The sequence below is a fragment of the Rhamphochromis longiceps genome, linkage group LG3 (genome assembly GCF_057381845.1).
Source record: "Rhamphochromis longiceps isolate RC_006_pf linkage group LG3, R_longiceps_female_GT1.1, whole genome shotgun sequence".
Lineage (NCBI taxonomy): Eukaryota > Metazoa > Chordata > Actinopteri > Cichliformes > Cichlidae > Rhamphochromis > Rhamphochromis longiceps.
Genome location: NC_140559.1, coordinates 12,255,571 through 12,272,664, shown reverse-complemented (window position 1 = coordinate 12,272,664; position 17,094 = coordinate 12,255,571). Strand labels below are relative to the sequence as shown.

The 17,094-nt window shown below is 42.7% G+C and overlaps 1 protein-coding gene and 1 long non-coding RNA gene across 2 annotated transcripts in view; one reads left to right on the top strand and one right to left on the bottom strand.

The window, feature by feature from the left end:
* LOC146672933 (uncharacterized) overlaps window positions 1-17,094 on the top strand; it is a 405,352-nt gene that overhangs the window by 153,471 nt on the left and 234,787 nt on the right. The window lies entirely within an intron of this gene.
* Window positions 1-17,094, bottom strand: part of LOC146672937 (uncharacterized) — a 339,553-nt gene that overhangs the window by 126,960 nt on the left and 195,499 nt on the right. Inside the window, exon 2 of the long non-coding RNA XR_014910428.1 lies at window positions 11,501-11,714. This is a non-coding gene — a long non-coding RNA (uncharacterized LOC146672937). The remainder of the gene's footprint in view (window positions 1-11,500; window positions 11,715-17,094) is intronic.

Sequence of the window (17,094 nt, the reverse complement as noted above, 5' to 3'; positions counted from 1 at the left end):
CAGGTCAGGACAGGCAAAAGAAAAATGGTGTCAGCTGCATGTCAGTGAAACTGTACACTTACCTCCTACTGATGACATCAATGAGATATGATACCAACCACTGCACCTGCGACACCTACAGCCTGCTCTAATGGCTCTAACAGCACATCGTGATCACAGCATTGAACACATCATACATTTGGGCAGGTTTGTAGAAATGACAGCTGCTCAGTCCAAACTGGCTGAAAGCCTCCTGTCCTGTTGGAGTCTGTGCTGTGATTGGTTCTCATGTAGTGCTCTTCTACACCACCTGAACTCTCACTTTACTCAATATTTACTGGCTGTATGAAACTCGCCTCACACAAACACTTCTTTCTGTGCTTTTTCTATCAAAGTGCTTTCTGTCTAACGCCTCCAGCTTCCCTTTGATCTCATCGGGTGTGTGCTCTCTGTGTGAGTATGCTGCTGTGTTACTCTGATGAGTTGCTGAGGCTGTGATGATTAAACAAGCTGTTATCATCATGAAGAATCCCCTCCACCCTCTGCACCACCTACTGGACAGTCTAACAGGTAACTTTGCTGCCTGACACTCTACAGCGCACGCATCGCCTGCATCCACCAGTGAGACAAACGTCTAAATCTAAACTCTCGTACAGAACTTAAACCCTTTGCTTTACTATTGAATTGTTCTTGTCAAGTTCAGATTGTGGTGCGTATTAAAGAGTCTCCTTTACTGTCTGAAACTGTCCAAAGCTTCCTGATCAACACTTCCTGCTGCACTTTCAGATCCTCTCTCTGCTCACAGGAGAATCAAACCACTGACCTTTGACCTCTGACTCCTCAGCGTGTTTGCTCTGCAGCTTGTAAACGATGACATAATGAAACATGTCGTTACAATAATGTCAGATGTTGGTGTCGCTGACGTTAAAGTCACAGTTGTAGATCACGAGAGCAGAAGTGTCGTGTTCAGGTGTGACGCAGCTGCTGTCATTAGATTTAAATAGAAGCGAGCGTCCAGCCAATGAGATCAGTCCTGCTCTGTGTGCTCTCTCCTGGTTGGTCTGTGGATGTTGTCATTACAGGTTATTTCAGTGTGGTTGGGGGTGTAGCGTCCTGATGGTGTTCCTCCTTCAGCTCGGCTCTGTCGGGGTCGTAGGTCCAGTGTTTGAGTTTCTGTAACTTCTTCATGTTTTTGGTGAAATGTTCCTGGTTCCTGTTACCATGACGTCTCAGTGTTGTGTCTCTGGGCTTCTTGTAGGTGACGTCTGGTTCTTTTGTCCTCCTGGTCCTCTGTGAGTTTTGTCCTTTGGTGTCCCTGTTATGAAGTCAGTCAGGTGTCTCTGTTTGGGCACCTGTGTGAGGTTAGTCTCTGTGTTATTGTGAGTCTCTGGTCTCGTGCACTTTGTGTTGTCCTGATTCTCTCCTGCTGTGTGTTTATTGTCTCCTGTTGTTCATTTCATGTTTCACACTCATGCTGTGTGATCTCTCACACAGCATGAGTGTGCTCTGTGTTTCTGTTACACTTCCCTAGTTTCTTCATTTAGTGCATGTTGTTGTATTTAGTTTAGTTTATCAGGCAGTCGGATTCATGTTTCCACACTTTCATTCATTCATTCACCTCAAAAATGAATTGGAGATTACTGATGGATGAGTGAACAGATCAGAGACTCTGTAGAGTTTAACGTTTTTAAACTTTCGAGTCATCGAGAGGCTCCATCAGCTCAGTGGTGAGGTTGTTGTCAAAACCCTCAAAGCCCTTTTAACCAATAGAGCTCATCCAGGTCTTTAACAGAAGCTGCAGGTTAACTCTACAGATCCAACAGCAGCGTGATAAAGAACGATACATTCGTTCAGACTACAATAAACACATTCAGTTACAGAGTCACAGGTAAGGGTCTCATACTGTGATGTAGTGCAGGAACGTTAATATTTACAGTAAAGTAGAAATGAAGCTGGTTAAAAACAAAGTCAGGCTGACATTGTGTGAGAGAGGAGTGCAGACTGCATTAATAACTAACATGTACACTATAAACACAACTGCATGAAGGTGAAATACAAACCATGTTTGGGCTCTTGTGGCTCACAGGTGAGTTCAGGCTGAAGACTCGTCATCCAGACTGATGGAGAGCAGCAGGAAGCACTTCCTGAAGTAGCACTAAAGCTTGTGAATGAATTGTTTCACAGCACGTGCAGTCCCATTAAGAGATTAAAACCAAATAAAAGACTTTAAACGAGCCTCACATGTACAGGCAGGGAGTGGAGTGAAATTAAAATGGGCTAATGTGCTCAGACTTGTTGCAGTTAAAGACGTGCTGCAGCACAAGCTGCAGACTCATAATGGATGCATCAGTAACCCCACAATAAAGTGCGTTACAACAATCCAGCCTAGATGCAACAAAGGCGGGTTACTGTCTCAAAAAGCTGTTTGGATCAAACAGGAACTTTTCTCTCCATCATGCTTGTAAAATGACGCCTAGATGGCAGAGTGTATCCTGGTTGGAAAGTGGTCAGCATTTCTTTGAATCCCTCACCCTCAACCACAGCAAGTGGTCTCATGTCTTTTAAAATCACAGCTAAGACGCTCTCAGTAAGTACAGCCACCTCCTGGGGGGTGCATGGTGTACTTCTTCTCTGACAGTAGTCCTCCAGACTTTTCTGTTTGTTCCTGAAATCATAAATCACACATAGCACACAGATGAATTCGAATAATTACAAAATAATTATATGGAAAGCATAATATCAAAATAATTAGATAAGGATCTGGTTGATATATATAGATATATATAAACCATGTATGTGCCTTACTGTTATGCCATGTGCTATCATAGCATAACAGTAAGAGATTAATGATAATCACCAATGTTGAACATATGATATGGCTGCAAAAAATAACTGCAAAAAATAGCGTTTAAACAGCCATAGCTGATGGCACCTTTACTGGTGCACTGCTTTCTAGCCATTAGATGGCATAACTTTGACCTATAAGATCAAGCTGGAGAAGCATTATGTATAAAAACAGCGTTCAAATAGGATGAAAGACATTAAACTTGACAAATCAAGAGTTCGTTGTCATTTTGCTTTTGCAAGCACTTTAACAATGTTTTAACAGTGTCCACGACGGCTACGTTTAGCAGGTGGTGCATTATCCTTGTTAACATTTCTCCTGCGGCCAATTCGCTGTCTCACATTTTCGTCTTTCGCCGATTCTGATAATCAGCCTGCGCGCATTCAGACTCATTTTGCCAGCATGGGCCACAAATAAAAAAAACAACAACTAAACAGCAGCTGCTATATGTTACTGCTAAGCAGCTTAAATTAGGTTTGTATTTATGGAGGTTGGGTGTTTATCTCTGTCTATGAGTGAGTGTATGTCTGGGGGGGGGGGGTCTGGATGAATTAACGGGTAAAAACTAGCGTTAGTGAAAAAGTTGAAAACTTACGGTGGTTTGTCCTTTGCAGAAGCTGCTCCTGGATGTCGTCGTTTGAGGTGCTGGTGCATAGCCGTCGTGCTTTTATGATAGGCCATTTCCACCTCACAAAGCCGGCAAACGACTGAATCACTTCCTTTTCGGTTAAAATATCCCCATACTGTAGAGCTGCGTGTTCGGGTGCAGTGGTTTAAGTCGACTGCGACTGCCTCACTCATGTTACCGCTACTCGCTGCCGCCATGTCTGTTTTTGAAAGTGACGACGCATCGAGGGAAATTGTTTTACGTCGACGTATTTTACGCGTCGACGTAATCGATTACGTCGACGCGTTGTCCCAGCCCCAATTAGGAGTACTCGATCCCTCCTCTGTGATGTCCATCACAGCGACTAGAATAAAACAAAAATGCTATATTTGTTCCTTTAAAAAAGATGTGTCAGAAAGAACAACAATAAATCACAAATGTGCAGCGTTGAAACTGGCCCCACGTCGCTGAGAGGAGTCGACCGTCCAAACAGATGATTGACGGCTCACGGCACCAATGTAACCCCCCTCAGTCTCCATGTCCGGTGCTGTATGAGTAAAACTTGCTGGACTTCAGATGGGTAGAGCTCAGGCGTGGTTTATTCCCCTTTAGTGGGTCTCTGCAATAACATGGGACATGAATAACCATGGGTTTCCAGCAACAGGACTCCGCCCAAACACAGCAAAAGCTTCATTGCTACTCACGGATAAACAAATGATCGTATAGTGGAACTCTTAGTTTTCTTAAAATAAATAAAAAAAACAAATATTGATTGAAAAATAAAATGGCAACAAAACTTATTGCGGAAAATAAAATAAAAATATTACTTCATTGTGGTTTAGGTAAAAAAAGAGAAATTAATTCTCTTAAATGCACATTCATGTAAATATAAATAAACTTCCAGACCAAATCCAAAATTTCCTTTCATGTACAATAGTAAATGAAACGATGCTGCCATCTACTGGGCAAAACTTAATAAGCAGTATTTCTTAAACAGAATTAGCCTGCAGCTCAACCAAATACATGTTTCAAATACACATACCTGCAATAACATGGGACATGAATAACCATGGGTTTCCAGCAACAGGATCCCGCCCAAACTATCAAGAGAAGTTTCACAGTATTAGACACGACAGCCTCCTCTAGCTGTTAGCCGCTAGCTCAGCGTGTCCATTTTTCCTACCGCCTAACCAATTAATTGCAAAACAAGGTCATAAAACTGAATCTACTCAGATGCTACTGGAGGGGCAGTTCATGCTGTTAATGCACTGTCATGTTAACCTCAATGAGGATCTTCAAATATGTTTTAAACTCATGTTGAGTCAGGGCGGACTGAGGAAGAACTTACCACAGCAAAAGCTTCATTGCTACTAACGGATAAGCTTAGGAAAGACCCGTTTACCAGTAGCAGACTTCCGCTGCGGATTTTCAAAATAAAGGTTTCAAAATAAACCCATGGTTGAGATCCCAAGTTTAACAGGAATTTAACAACAACAAAACCATATCCATTCTTTTACATCGTTACAAAAGCATACAGTACTTAATTGAGATGAAACATTTTAACAACAAAAGTATAGATAACCCCTCCCCCCTCCCAAAATGGTTTGTTCCAGCTGGCCTCTCCCCTGCTCTGGCTCTGGCGCAGAGGCTGAGACCTGAGACGCAGCGGAGCGGAGACATAAGTGTCTGGTTTAAAACAGGACATATTAGCTGCATTTAACCTTCAGTTACTCTTTATATAGTTGGTAGGAGTCAGACCATGTTTCTGTTTACCTGAAAAACATTACACCAGGTAACCTGCTGGTAGTGATGGCCAAATGAAGCTTTCCGAAGCACTGAAGCTTGTATTGAAAAACGGTTCATTACTCGAAGCTTTTCAACACAGTCCTCTCCGGTGACATCTGGTGGCGAATATTTTGAAGAGCAGCTTGAATCTGCAAAATAAAACGGACTGCTCAATCATCACTGCTCACTCAAGAGTGGAGTTCTCTCTGATATTGGGCCACCGTTCCGTTGCTTTGAACATGTAATTGGTTTTGTTTCACGATTGGGGGGCTGAAAAAATGTAATGCGTATTTGCGTAATACATTTTGATCAATAAACTTTCCCTATTTAAACATGCACTATGGTGTGGCCTTTCTCTGCTCATAACTCCTTGATGTTGGTAAATACAATAAGTGAGCAATATATATAATATACATATGAGCATGCACAGCACATTATGGAGTATGCCCCTGCTGTGGAGTCCTGCCTCCATCTACTTGTCATTTAATCACTGGACAGCTGGACAGGTTCATACAAAATATTAGATGAGGCCAATTGTCCTATACATATTTTTGACCTAGGGGTGGGATTGATTGTGAACTGGAAAGGGAAAATGCTTAGGAAGCTGAGTATGGCTGCATCGTCACTGATTTGTAGAATCATTTTGATTCGATACAGGATCCGATTCAATTTGATTGGAATCTGGAAAGTTTTGCCTCAGTCAGAAATATTACAATTCTGATCATTTAACAGTATATATCCATAATTTCGTATCTATTAAAAGAAAGCTGACACATGTGAGACTTAATTAGAGATGTAAACAGAGAGTTATGAAACCTGCAGCTGCAGAAGCCAGCGGGGAAAAAAAGAGGTAAACACAGCGCGGACCCGACGACACATCAAAATCTGACTCTGACGCGTCGGGTCCGCGCTCTGTGTTCACGTTTGTATGCAGAATCCGTAAACCTGCTCCCAGTTACTGTTTTAGCTGTATGGTGTTTGACGACATGTTGTGAGGTTTAACCTGAGATGCTGGCGTTTCAGGCATAATAACGTTAATTTACAAATCGACACGGGATTTTAATGAATCAATATCACTTTATTCAATTTAGCATGGATTGTAATCAGAAAGGCGATAATCAAAACCCACCCCTAATCAAGAACTTGCAAAGTAAAAACATGCTCTATGTCAGGTAGCCCTTTTGTTATTTACATTTAAAAAGAGGATTAGTGTTACTGTGCGCTGGCTGAGTCTGTTTCTTTTCTTAGAAATAGTTTCTCCTGCCCTGGAGAAAACCCACTTGCATGGAACAGAAGAGGCTGTGGAGTGCAGGAACCACACTGCAAGCTGGTAGATATGCAGGTCTTCCTGGGTCCTGCAGACTATCACCTAAAAACAATAAACAAAATGATTTTCTAAACTGTAGCAATGTCATGTACGTATAGTGTCAAATACATTTTTGTAGTCTTCATTAGCTTTAATTCACATGGAAGTGTTCCTGAAGTCATATGCTGTAATGATATTTACATTATGAAAACATGATTTTGGACATTTCAGGTTTTTCACTTCGGCAGATAAAATAAATTGAGCAAAATCAACTCAAAATATTCCCACACGCCAGAATGTCCTCTCTTCCTCGCTGGCTCCATATCTGTCAGTGGAATGATCACCTCGTCGCTATCTGTCACCATCAACACACCCCACGAATCCCGTGGATGATTCACTTCCTTATATCTGTTTGAATCAGGTACCGAAGCAGTTACGTGCGTAATGAAGCTTCGGACGTCACTGGTCACGTGACTTTTGCCAAACGAAGCAAGCCTCGACACAGTGCTTCTGAACCAGTGTGTTGTTTTTTTCGACACACGCTCCGGAGCGTCAGCTTCAAGCGGGCCATCACTACCTGCTAGGTTAAAAACGTGTTTCCCGACTATGTTTGCTGCCCTACAATCCGTCCTGCTCTGTAGTAAAATCAGCCATATTTGACCGTCCTGTTGCTCCCATTGAAATTTATACAGCCTATTTAAAATCTAAAACTTAACATGCTGCTGCTGTTACCACTGTCCTGTTTGAAGTGTAATCAGAGAAACTGGTTATTTTGTCATATGTGCATTAACCTTATAACTCCTGTTGTGTGCGTGTGTGTTTGTGTACAGAGAGACAGCCAGGTTCATAATGGATATGAGGAAGTTTTTTCAAAAACAGGAGCCACATTCAGGTAAAAGTGTTGGATCAGTGTTTCAGTATTTATATCCTTTATTAGATGTACATGTGTAGTAGTAGTAGTATTATTTATTGTCATTGTCAAGAACAATGAAATTGCGTTTGGGGCTTCCATACAACCCAAAAAAAAAGAAGAAAATAATAAATACCCCTTAAAACCCAAGTGTACATATTTAACCCAGTGTGACTCCAATGCAATAAGACAATCCTTAGCAATAATGTTCGTAGAAATTCAGACAAAGACCTGAGAAACATGACAAAATACAACAATGCAACCCAATATTATTGTACTGTGAGATATGATATCAGATATGATAGTTATCTATTTAAGAAAGAGGGGGGGGGGGGCAGGAGGGGGGAAGAGAATAAAGATATGATGCACCAATGCAGACCAGTTCATTGCTATTAAGAAGTTGGATATGGTTATTGTCCGTGAGAGGGGGGCAGAGAGTTCAGGAGCCTCACAGCCTGTGGATACAGGCTGTTGGCCAGTCTGGATGTTCTGGCCTGTATAGACCTGTACCTTCTCCCTGAGGGCAGCAGATGGAAAAGGTGGCGCGCAGGGTGATGTTGGTCCCGCAGGATACTGTGCACCCTCCTCAGACAGCGAGTGGGGAAGATATTACTGATCTCTGGCAGACTTGTTCCAATAATTCTGCCAGCTTCTTTCACCACCCGCTGGAGTGCTTGCTGATCGGCCTTGGTGCAGCTGGGGAACCACACTAGAAATCCATACGTCAGAACGCTGCTGATGGCACAGTTGTAGAAGTTCAACATCAGAGATCTGGGAATGTGTGCGCTCCGCAGTCTCCTCAGGTAGTAGAGGCGCTGTTGGGCCTTCCGTACAACTGAGGTGATATGGTTGCCCCAGGACAGGTCCTCGGTCACAGTTACCCCCAAGAATTTAAAACTGCTCACCCTCTCCACCGCCTCACTGCCAATAAAGAGAGGCAGATGGTTGTTATGACCCCTCTTCCGGAAATCTACAATGATCTCCTTGGTCTTTTTGGTGTTTAAGACCAAGTTATTGTCGTGGCACCATGACTCTAGTTGTTGCACCTCTGTCCTATAGTTTGTCTCATCATTGTTGGATATAAGTCCGAGCACTGTAGTGTCATCGGCAAACTTAACAATGAGATTGGACGCGCAGGAGGAAATACAGTCATGGGTGAAGAGAGTGTATAGCAGAGGGCTCAGAACACACCCCTGAGGGGCACCGGTGTTGACCACAAGGGTGGAAGAGGTGTTCTTACCCACTCTGACACTCTGTCTACGGTTAGTGAGGAAGTCCACAATCCAGTTGCACAGAGAGGAGTTAAGTCCCAGTTGGTGGAGTTTGGGACGGAGTTTGTATGGCCGGATGGTATTAAAAGCCGAGCTGTAGTCTACAAAGAGGAGCCGTGCATAGGTATTCCTGTGTTCCAAGTGCTTCAGTAATGTGTGCAGCACTGTGGCGATCGCATCCTCGGTTGACCGGTTCTCCCTGTATGCAAACTGGTGCGAGTCCAGGGATGGTGGAAAAGCAGCTCTGATGTGTTTAATGACCAGTCTCTCCAGGCATTTGGCGGGAATGGGGGTGAGTGCCACAGGTCTGAAATCGTTCAGACATGTGACATTTGACTGTTTTGGGATGGGAACGATGGTTGCTGCTTTGAAACAGGATGGTACCAGTGAACAGGACAACGAGGTGTTATATATAGAGGTGAAGACGTCCGCCAGGTCCGCAGCACAGTCTTTTAGCACCCGGCCCAGCACTCCATCCGGCCCGGCCGCCTTCCTGCTTTGGTTATTTGCCTTTTGGTTGAAAGTAAACTGAGAGAGGACTTTTTTTATTAGTGATCTTAATAATACTTTTTTTAATCTAATTGAATACAACCTATTTGTGTTTGATTGTCAGTCCAAAGAGGGAGAGAGGAAAGAGGAGAACATGAGGAGAAAGTACAAGGTCAGGAAGAACCAGGTAAGAAAACAGACAGGAAACAGTGACAGGCACAACAGAAACTGTTAAACTGGCAAAGAAAAAACCCCAACTAAGTTTACTCATACAATCTGGAAGTTGTGTTCTCCCTATATTAAAGCTGCTATACCGAGTCTGCTAAACAAACTGGGCTGTCAGCCCTGGCACTGCATTACCATGTTGAGCTTCAGTCAGAGGAAGTCACGGTTGCCAAAAACGTTTTGAAGCTCAAGAGTGAGGCTGGTGCCATCCCAGATATGTTAACATTGTGCAATCTTCTGGATAATCAGATCTTCCCCACACTGAAAACTGTTATTCAGGTTGCCCTAACAAACCCAGTTAGCAGCTGTAGCTGAGTAGCTGCGTGAGTCAGCTCCATACCTGGCTGAGAAGGACCATGGGTCAAAGCAGACTCCAGCACCTGGCTGTGATGTCAGTTGAGAAAGAGATGCTTGAGAGACTTGACCACCAAAATGTGATAGACAGATTTACCAACCTCAAGCTGAGGCGACATAGGATAAAAGAAAAGAAAAGATCTGCAGGGCCATAGAAGTATCTGCAGTAAACATCTTTTCATACCATAGGCCAAGGTGTCTCAGGTTTTCTAACGTATTAATAATATTTTGCACATTTCAAGGACTCGGAGTCTTTTTTCATATATCTGTATTGTATTATACAAACACATTAAAAGTGAATCTCTGTCCAAAAAATGCCCTCAGTTTACTTTTTACTCACTGTGAGCATCACTCATTATTCTCCCGCAGTAATTAAGGTTAGGATATTTATTTAAATTCCAATCCATTCTTCTTTAGCAGCATTTAAATAACCTTTATCAGATTTGATGGTTTTGTTACAGACTTTAAAATAGTGTTTTGCTTTTCTTTCACAAATGTGGGATTCAATTGTGTTAAAATGTACAAAGCAGTGATGTCATGTTTTGTGACGAGGACTCAGGCACAGAGAGACTTGGTGCATTTAAGAATCTTACGATTTAATAAAGAAATTTGCAGACTTGAACAGAGATGGTAAAATTATTATGACTGAAAATGGAGATGAAGACAACAGACGATGAGGAACAGAGGGAACTCGGGACAACTGGAGACATTTAAGGATGCAGGGACTGACAGAGACGGGGAGGACGTCTCATCGTGATGAGTAAAGTTTATCTTGCCTGGATGGGCAGCTCTCTGGGTGCTCAGCACCCCCAAAGCTCTGATCCTAGAATCGCCCCTGGTGGGAACTAGTGCGTTAGCGCAGTTAGCTCGTTAACGTGTTGACGCCATCCAGCCGTATGGAGGACCACAAGAGCCACGCGCACCGAAATAAAGAAATTCTGTACTTAATTAATGAATTGTAGAATAAAATCTGTATTTGTAAATTCATTTTTGAATTCCAATTTAATAAACTGGTTTTTAAAACGCTTTTTAAGTCTTCATTTCAAAAAACATTTTCGAATTGCACTTTAATAAACTGCACACACTCTAACAACATAACAATATAATACTATAACAATATAAAGACAGAAGAAGCAGAAGGATAGAAATAAAGTCAGGAATGGGGCAATGGCAATATTTTCTATATACAAGGGGAAAAACTGTACAGCGTTTGTAGTTCTCTTATAGTATTGCACATTTTTCACGGACCTGTTACAGAAGTCTGTTGTGAGTATGTTGCACATTAGTCAGTGAATCGATCGTACATTCAAAATGAGGTGAAGTAGTGCAGTGTTTATTTTAAGTGTTCTGTGTTTTTGTTTGCCATCAGTCTGACTGTGGCATATTCAGTGTTGTGTTATCAGGGGTTCTTCCAAAAGTGCAGTATTCATTCCTTGGTTCTGTCCGTGTTGAGGATGAGGTGAAGAAGCTTCTGTGATGAAAAGAAACTCAAAGAAGTCCAGACGCTTTTCTCTCCATCCAGACAGATGGAGCACAGAAACTGATCTTCAGATCGCAGATTGCTGGCAGCAGACATGTCTGCACTCTGAGGGAGAAAGAAAAGAAACATTTGATTCAAAATTCACTTTAAATTTCATTTTTACAAAGAGAGAAACAAGCGTCAGTAGTCTGAGGAGCTTGTGTTCACTGATCCAGTCTCTACACCATGTGGACACAACTTCTGCAAAACCTGCATCAGTCAGCACTGGGACATGAGTCAGAGCTGTCAGTGTCCCATGTGTAAAGAGACTTTCTACACTCGACCTCAGCTGAGGGTCAACACCTTCATCTCTGAGATGGTTGCTCAGTTCAGACGTGAAGCTCAGCAGAAAGCCAGCAGCAGCAGCTCAGAGCAACAAGCTGCCAAACCAGGAGAAGTTCCCTGTGGACTTTTTGGTCGACTCCTTTGCTGTCTTTTACTTACTTACTTAATTAATTAAGAACTAATTTGTGCTGTATGTGTGTGTGTGTGTGTGTGTGTGTGTGTGTGTGTGTGTGTGTGTGTGTGCTGTCATTCACTTGCAGGTGTTTGTACCATTAAGCTGTAATAACAAGAACAATAAATAAGAGATTAGGAACAATATTGAATCTATATATATATAATATAATAAATAATATATATAATTATATATATTATATATAACAATAAAAAATGCTATGATTCACATAAATAAAAATAAAATGTATGATGGATGAAACCTTATCAAGGCTCTCAGCGCCTCCTTTGTTCTTGTTGTAGTCCTGGATCATCAGAGGCTTCCTGTCCTCTGTGGTGCTGACAGCGGCGTCTTTGTGTAGGACGACAAGATGTCAGGATGACATTTCTATTCTTCTTGGGAACTTATGACACAAGAGTGTGTGTGTCAGTGAAAGCACATTTGGATGAGAGTCCTTCCTCTGGTTGATACCAGCTGAGGGGGAAGTTCAGGCTTGTTCTTCCTCACTGTCCCTACCATGATGAGCTTTCTTTTCAGCAGCTCCTGACCACCTGTCTCCTGAAGCACCGTGCACTTGTGGATTACCAGCTTCTGCAGTCTTTTCCTCAACACTAACCCTCATATAGTGTGAATGATGTTGTGAAGCTGGTTAGGGTTTAGAATGTACGTGGTTAATGATGTGCTTTTGAACACACCATGTGTGAAATAGTCCCATGTGACCCCGTGGGGAGCTGTTTATCTTGTGCCTTGTTTCTCTCCTGTTCCCACCTGTGTTTTTCCCTCTGAAGAACTGGTAACCAGTGTGAAACGTCAGGGATGCTCGATCAGACCAGTGAGAGCAAACAAACCCAGCCCTCCCAGCTTATGGTTTAATCTTTATTGGGGGAGAAAACTTTTTAAGCCCTAATTTTGACAGGGAGTAGAGTCTTTGAAGCCTTTTCTGGATCCTCAGAGGGGATGAAGGAGGCAGAGGAGGAAGCAGAGATCGGTCTGTGTTTCATTGTAAGATAGAGACCTGGACCATTCTGGGAATGACAGCCGACTTTGGCCCATCGGTGGAGGATCTCATGAAGAGAGACGGCAGGGAGAAGGACAGTGTTTCATCGATAACAGCTCCAACACCTACAGTGTATATAATATATACATCAAAGTATATTTGCTATACTTAATGTATATAACATCATGTTCTTCTGTCCCCTTCACAGTGCAGGAGCGTGTCAGGATAGATTTCACTGCGTGTTGTATTTGTATAACTGTGCATGTGACAAATAAAGAAACTTGACTCTAATCACCACAAACGAGGCTCTGACACATGGATTGTTTTTATAGTTGATCTAAAAGGATTAACCCCAAAATGTGAAAACAAGACCATCAACAGGCAAGACAGAGCTGACAATGTTACTGATGACTGTCTGTAAATAAAGGGTGAGTGGAAACTAAAACTGGGGTTGGGAAACTTGCTGTGATCACTAACAGCTGCACGAGTTCTGGAGTCACCAATAAAACAAAAAGTATAAAAAAGGTTTAGCAAGCTCAGCATTACATAGATAAGGGATTAGGTGGGGATACTTTCAATGCAAACCCAGGATGAGAGCACGAGGTGAGGCAGAGGAGGAGCAGGGAAGTGATGAAGGAGGACCAAAAGGATTCTTCTGTATCTTTGGGTTTGCAGCAATAAGCAGGTGGATTTTTAATGTTTCTAACTGTTTGCACAGTTTCCGTGCTGTTATTCTTTAGCTTTGGGGCCGTTTTATAATAGTTTTGTCTGAGGTGTTTAAGCTTCTATTTGTTCATCCACAATATTGTTTAGCTGATTCTATACGAGCTCGTTCCAGTTCTTTCAGTCAGTCTGTTGCTTCTCTCCCGATCATTTTCCCTGTTCCTCATAAATCCCAAGGGTGGGGCCCGTGGGTCCATGTTAGAGTCTGGACACATTTCCACCCTGAAAAGAAGAAATGACATTCAGTTACCTTTGTGTGCAGCAGAAATGCCTCCTGGGTGCACTGGAGATAGAAAAGCACATTCCTCACTTATTTTAAAGCTAATGCATTCAACAGCATTTCTATAAAATCAGACCTGATTTTTATTCCATCATATTAAGCCCATCTCTCAGCATAAACATTACTGTCATGGGTTACTTTGATAACTCCAAACTACAGGAGGTCAGAGGTCGTTAGAAGCTCCCTGGCTGTGCAGAGGCAGGAGGCGAGCTGTAGGAAACCCTTTGACGGCTGATGAGGAATTGTAAATGCTTTTTGTTGGAAGACGGCAGCTCGTGAAAGGCAGATGTGCAATGCTTTTGTGCTGCACGACCATCGTTGAACATCTATAATCCAGTTTTAAGATCCCTTTTTGTCAGGTGTGACTGCACTTAAAGAGGCCTGGAGGCCTTTTCAGAGGCGTCTCTCTTCGTGCATGAGAGACAAAGGTGCCACCCTGTCTGCTGGCTTTGTTATCTTCACACCTCGGCTCATATGATTAGGTAGAGGATGATTAGGGGTCCATGACCCTCTTGGGGACTCTCCCATATGGCTAAATGTGGGACTCTCCATCAGCAGCTCCTTACACTATGCTGAGCTAGATGACTGAGAACCGACATACTTCCAGGTGAATGTAACGCTACGGAGAAACTACAGCGAGAGTAAACCTGCTAACTTTGGTGTTTTTTCAAGTATCGGGTAATTTTATATGTGACTTTTTCTATCAGGTGAACAAACTGTGCATGCATATTCACGCTAAAGTTAAATGCAGAGAAAGCGCAGAGTCTCTGCTTTCAGAAACAATTGTATTAGGTTCAATTGAGCGAACGGTTCAAACGTTACAGTGATTTAAAAACACGTTGCAGAAACCTGTTGGATTGTGAGTTTCAGGCATTAAATGCTATTCTACATCCGGACACTAGAGGGCGCAGAGCGCGATGGTGGTACCGAGCAGTGTTTTGGGGCGCAGAAGAAGAATTTCACAGAAAGAACTTCCTGTTGTGAAGCTAACGCCAGCACAGCATGTGTGTCGTTTGTGTTCACGGTTTAAAGAAGATTATTGTGTTTTCGTCTACTTGTTACCCAGGCTGACAGCAGCTTCACTGCCTCAGGTTAGTAAACATTACAATGAATGTGCACGGCGCACCTCACAGTACAGGATGTTGTTCGGTCATTCGCACATCAGGATGCGGGTCATTGTGTGTACACTGTGGCTTTAGGCTGCAGGTTGATGGATGCTAATGCTAGCGACTTGGCTAGTGCAGAATACAGTGGAGCCCCGACTTTCACGAAAAGTTCAAGTTACGAAGGCACTGAACGGCAATACTTCTGCCCGTGTTACGGCAAAATGCCCGCGTAACGAAATCCGCTGGCTCTGATTGGCTGAGCCTTCAATGCCCACAGTGCCTTCCAAATCATGTGACAACCCCTTGGCTTCCGTACTTGCTGTCACTACCCGATCCGTACCGGAAACCCGATCGGTACCCCGCATGCGCAAATCTTACGTCACTTCCTCTCTTTGCCAACATTGCGACATTCAATATATTTGAATGATACGGTTAGCGCCCAGTTAGCTCCTAGCATTTCTCAGCAGCTCTGCCTCCTTTTCGACTACCAGGACATTTAAACAATGAATAATCCGTATCCGCAACAAATTTTTGCTTTTCTCCTCAACAGAAAGCGTTCCCCGATTGAACAACAGCGCCGTAAAATAAGAAGAATGGTGCCTAATGACAGAGTTAATAATACAGACTTTATAATATGTCACGTGAAGATTCAGCAGCCAGAGGAAGTGTTTACTGGCAATTGACAGTGATAGCAGACATTATCATCACTTTTCCAACAATCCTCTCCACACAGACAAGCATAAACACACTCGATTATCACTAAATCAAATTTAACACACATTTGTAATGACGATAATTCAGTTTACAATAGGGTTCATTCGCTCAGTCAGCAGGTGGCGGTATCCTCGTACACTGGGGAGTACACTGCCATTAAAGGAACAGAAGAAGAAGAAAACCCCTGCACATGCGCGGTACGGATCGGGTAGAACCGATTTGTACGGTCTGACTTTGCACATGCGCAGTAAGGATCGGGAGTCCCGATCCGTCACTATCTTTTAATTTTTTTATTTTTGTCTACATTATATTAAATGTTTCATTAGCGGAAACATGTTAAGAGATACTTGTTATTCTTAACATCTTAACAGATACTCTGACCTGTAACTATCGTAAAATGCTTCGACCGGAAGTAGACACCTTTCGCGCATGCGGGGTACCGATCGGGTTTCCAGTACGGATCGGGTAGTGACACCTGCGCTTCGCTGTTCCACTTGAACCACGCAGCTAGCAAAATGAAGCGTAAAGTAGGGCTGGGTATCGTCACTGATTTCTAGAATCGATTCAATTCCGATTCACAAGGTCCCGAATCGATTCGATTTAGTTCGATTCGATTTAAATCTGGGAAATTTTGACAGTCAGAAATATAATTCAGATCAGTACATTTACATATTTTTGTATCAATAAAAAGGAAGCTGACACACGCAAGACTTTATCACAGGTGTGAGCGTCACAGCAGATGCCTTTGTGTCAAAGTAGCTGAGGATAAAACACAGAAAAACATGAAGGTGATTTTCCTGGCCTGGGATTTTATAAAAATATTCTGCAGTACGTCAAAAACGAAAGAAAACCATTAATCAACATATGAACATTACCTCTGACGTTACAGCGGTTTTATTAGAGACACGGTTAAGCGTTTTGCATTTTGAATAATTTTAAAAAGTTTAAATTTGTTCAGTATTGAACAGCAGAAATGAGGTTTTCTTTTCGGAAGAATGTAAAAGGGAAAAAAACAGCGGCTGACAGCGCTGTAAGCAACAGTAGACTTGTGCGTAACAAACAAGCGAATAATGAAGAAAGGGAAACTGTTCCTGAAGTATAGAGAGAGAGAGAGAGAGCTAGCTGCGCATCGCGATGGAAGCAAAACAGTAAAAGTGAATTCATGACAATGTTTATGTGAAGCGTTTGGATCTTCTTTTGCTGCTGGTTCGGTCAATATTGTTTGGAGAGACATCAAACTAACAGCTTTAGAATCAGCGCATAAAGGGCGTGAACACAAAGCGCCGACCCGCCGACAGATCAGAATCAGCGAGCTGTCGGCTTTCAGCCCCGACCGTGAGAAAGGCGCCATCTAACTGATTCTGATCCGCGGGTCGCGCTGTGTGTTTAAGTCTATGTGCAGAGTCCCTGTACCTGCTCTCATTTACTGTCTTAGCTGTTTGGTGGTTCTTGAAATTTTGTGAGATGTCACCTGAGATTCTGGCATTTCGGGCAAAATAAATTTATATTAAAAATCGATTCAGGATT